Here is a 4,881-nt window from a genome sequence, read left to right as displayed (position 1 = left end):
TCAATAGTAAAATGATTGTTTAGTTTGAGGGTAGTGTAATAATTTATAGTAAATTACTATTTATAAGGAGCAACATTAGTATTAAAATAAGGTGCAGTCAACAAAGTGGGTGTCCTAAGGCAATAATAGATGTTATTCACATTGTATTATAAAGATTACATCACATTGTTAAGGCTTCTAGTAGCAAACGTACACCTGTTTACTGCATTGGTATCACGCGTCCATCTGTCTAGTACTCTAGTTCTATCCCATATATTCAACCTAAATACACAACCTTCTACCATCCATCCTTTACTCACCTATATAAGATAATTACACAAAATATGTAAATTTATCTTAATAAATACATTTAATAAGATATTCCTTTCAAACAGGAACATACATCTCATGAGACCAACGACATTTTTTTTCACTAACAGAAGACCTTCTGTATAGACGACACATGTGATACTTGCCATAAGAGGTCACAAATTGTAGTAACTCCTTGATCTACAAATAAAATGCAGACATACTCAGACAGTCAAGGAAATTCCAATTTCCACTTTTTCATTACCTTATTGGCTAACAGAAGGAATAATAATCCAATTACAAATAATAATACTATATTATACATAAATATCGAGTAAAGTTAATGTGAGAATTTATTAAATAATACTAGACTTTAATTAATATAACGGTGAGTGAAAAGAGAGAGATACTAATTATTAAATGTACATGTTATCATGAGTTGTTATGATTTGGTTCTCTTTGTACCAAATCCTGAAAATCCCATCATGGCTGCCAGTTCAGGATCAACACTTTCTTCATCGTCATTGTCTTCCTCTACAACTTGTCCTTTTGCTTTTCTCTATACGTTCTTTTCTCTTGTCTCGTCTATATTCCTTCATTTTTGCTTCCTGAGAGAGTGAGAGTGAATGAATGAGCGAGAAAGAAAGAAAGAAGAGAAGAGAGAGGAGAGAGAGAGAGAAAACGAGAGAGAGAAGAGGTGAGAGTAATTTAATGAATTGATCTACTTACTTCTTCTTGAAGCTTGTCTTCTTCTTTCCTGAAAATCTACATAGAAATTACAGCAAATAATGTTAATCAATATGGTGTCAGATTTAAAGTTCATATTACATTTCTTTACAATGTTGTACATTTACAGCAAAACCTCTCTACAGTGGAGGTTATATTGTATGTTCACTGACATCCTCAATGTATAGACTTAAAAATAACACTGAACCACAACAACAAGTCATCAACTATAGAGGAAGTTTATATTGAGAGTGTTAAGTTTACATGTTAAGTTGCCTACATACTTAAAAAGATACATGCATATCGTACATGTAAATTTTAAGAGATCCTCTAGTGACTACATGTCCTTTAGTATATACTGTAATTATAGACTAACCATATTGTTTTTCTCCTCTGTTAGTTTTTCTTTATTTTTTGAAATCTTTGCTTAACTTGATCCAAAGTGGATGCCTCTACTTTCATAGACATACCCAAATTACGTTGATCTACAGAGAACAATACAAAATATTGTGTACAAATACATAACAATAGTTAATATTCATGGTAACCTAGCAACACATATACAACAAAACATTAGCATAGCACATGCACAAACTTGGATTCATACAGGGGGAGTGGAGAATCTAGGGACTTTCCCTCACAATTTTGCCAAATAAATTTGAATCAACTAAACATTTAATTTTAGACTGTTATGTGTCTATTTTCTACTTGTTAAGTATCGTGTATTTCATTAAAATAAACATTGTTTAACTAAGATTTATCTATAACAAGTACCTGCTAAACCAGGTCAAAGGAACCAACCATATCTATCAATGATAAGACTTGTATTATTTGTAATTGAACGTCATCCCTAGGACTATTTTATACAAAATATAAGTGACATATTTTGTACATTTATTACTTAATCATTTTTATAAAGACATATTTTTGAGAACACTATATTATTAATGCTGATAATAGATATGATTATAGTAATATCATACCAAATATATATGTATTAACAATGTATCGATGATTGTTATTGTATGTTATTGATTGTTATTGTAACCTTGTTGACAAATACTTTATCAAAGCATTATGAATTATGACTAATGCCCCACTCCTCCTTTGTGATTATTACACAATACTTTTTATTCTTACACAATCATTGGTATGATAATTGATTTTTAATAACACCAAGGAACACCTTTGTTCTGTTTATTCCAGCCTTCTAACAGTACACAGTGCCTCCCTTCATTCATCAAACAGTCCCCTAAACTAACACCATTTAGATAAGACTTAATACAGTATTTAAATTACCACGAAAGAAATATGTGAATACTGGGTGGGTGATAAAAGATGAATGGTGCTCCATACCAGAATGAAAGAGAATGTTTCCTTTATAGAATGGTTATTATTCCATCCTTTTTTATTTCACATCTAATGAGATTGTGCTACATATAGTAGAGAGAACAATATAGGCTATTTTCAAGAACAGTTATCACTATACAATTATTATTGTAGAGTGAGGTATAGCAGCCAAATTTAATACAGAGATGTGCACAATTAATACATGTATAGTGCCAATAATAACTAAATATTATTAGATACTTGTAGTATGGGATAAGATGGTTTCTGTATTGACATCAGTCTTGTTTGGGAGTAAAAATTTCAGTAGTAGGTATGCCTAAGATATTCTTTCATTGTCTGTAATGCATTTTAAAACACTATATAATCACAGCTTATGATAATAACACAATAACACTCCCATTGTGGTAAATTCTATAGCCTGGTAATAAAAGGTAACCTTTCCAGAGAGGTTTGGTATCTCCACAGGTGAAAATAACACAAAGATTTCATAGAGTGTGTGCAAGTAGACACCTTCATATGTAAATGTACTTAACAAAGGATAGAGCAAAACTGAAGTGATTTAATGGTGTATCAACTTGAATAGGAAGTCAACAAAATTTGGCATACTGAAAGGTCACTTGTTTTATTGACTTTCTGTTAAAGATGACACATCTAGGTATAGGTATAAACAATGACTTCAGCTTTGACCTCTTGTACCACTAACTTTAATAGATATTACATCATCAATCATAGTTTGGGTATCATCACATTTACAGTACTGAAAAGCACTATTAAACAAGGAATCACTAACTAAGTTTAAGACATTATACAAAAAGAGTTAGAGAGAATCATTGGTACACCAAAGGATATGGCAGTTTATACTCTCATCATAATAGACAATCACACAATTGGTAAGTAACTCGGGTTCAAAAAGTGTTGGCATTTACACTCTCCACTTCATAATTTAGTATAAGCTAAGCAATTGACAATCACACAATTGTAAATAGCTACATATATGTATACATTATATAATATATATTATATTATATATATATAATATTATGCAATGGAAAAACCACTACTAGTAGAAGGTTTAATGGCAAAACCACATAATTAACAAGCACTGATACATATAGCTAAGATTATGCAATGATTTTGACTTTAAATAAAGGCCTAACCACTATGTTGATATTACTAACAATCATATCATAATCATAGATGTTAAACAATGCTATGAAAGAAAGTTAAACTCATTCACTAATTGAACACTAAATGATACACCCCTCTATTCATCATCACCTCAACCTACCAACCCTCTGGTCATAGACAGTGTTGACGAAGACCTCAAATAGTAAGACTTACGTTTTCTTCCATTGATGTGGTCAAGAAAGTTGATGGAGTCTTTCACTAGACAGTCACACACATTGCAGAAGTAACTAGGAGGAGAAAACAGTTAACAATAGATAGTGGTCAGCATAAACCATTGTTACATAACAAGGCTTAATTAATAGTTGACATAGACTGTGACTACAGTTCACACTTGAACATTACCGGAATATGCCTACACATATATAATGTTGATTGGTACTACTAAAAGTACTTGAATATCATGTAATAGCATTGTACACATACAAAGTACTGTACCTGTAGACTCTTATTTTACTCCATAAGTGGAATCTAAGTGCCTATTAAGCATTTCTAAAAGAACACCTCTGATTTAAGGACACCTGTCATATTTCCTTTATTCAACTCTTTGCACTGAGGGCCTCATTGTATACAGCTTTTGATACGAAGCTATTCCAATGTTAGCATTATGTTAGCTTTATGAATAGCTAACTTGAATCAAGATACATACATGTATATGTATGTCCTTTTGCGCTTGACTCATGTTACATCTCTCACAACACACAACAATGTACATGATAAGAATGTTAATATAAAACACTTAAATGGCAATGCCTTTGCTGAAAAGAGGCCTAACGAGAAATCACACAGAAAGAGGAATGTTTGTTTTATATGAACAGTACAGTTTCAAAAAAAATTTAAAATAGAAGCAAAAATTATTATTTTTGAACTATTTTTGTAGCATCTTTAAAAAACACATAAGATGAATGTAAAGGCGCCCATTGTAATGTGGAGTAAGAGATTTGAAAAGAGGTCACAAAATAATTCACAATGTGAGTGTGACATTGTTGTTTATGTAAACAAGTTTATAATATAGATAAATCCCTAATAAACAAATAAATTAAAGGAAATAGTAATTGTTCAAATGATTATCATTATAGAGAGTTTTTTATTGTGTAAGAGAAGATTAAAAAAGGTATTTAGGTGCAAACTTAAAATTAATATGTCAAACGTATTGGGTAGGGTTGGAAATAATAATATTAAAGTTTTACTTAAAGGAAAGTTTTATTAGTCAAAGTATAGGAACATTGGAAACAACCCCCGTTGGATTGTTGTTTGCTTTCGAAATAACTGTTATTTCCTAAATTTCCATTAAATCAATCTGATAATGGGGAAAGAGGAGAGAAAGGAGAA

General features: G+C 31.0%; 1 pseudogene; it reads right to left on the bottom strand.

Annotated features, from left to right (window-relative positions):
- Nucleotides 1–730: 730 nt before the first annotated feature.
- On the bottom strand, nucleotides 731–3,779 carry LOC121366280 (annotated as a pseudogene).
- Nucleotides 3,780–4,881: the final 1,102 nt, after the last annotated feature.

This window comes from Gigantopelta aegis, unplaced genomic scaffold (genome assembly GCF_016097555.1).
Source record: "Gigantopelta aegis isolate Gae_Host unplaced genomic scaffold, Gae_host_genome ctg5181_pilon_pilon:::debris, whole genome shotgun sequence".
Classification (NCBI taxonomy): Eukaryota; Metazoa; Mollusca; class Gastropoda; order Neomphalida; family Peltospiridae; genus Gigantopelta; species Gigantopelta aegis.
Note: the sequence above shows the minus strand (reverse complement) of the source record. Positions and strands in the feature narration are given on the sequence as shown.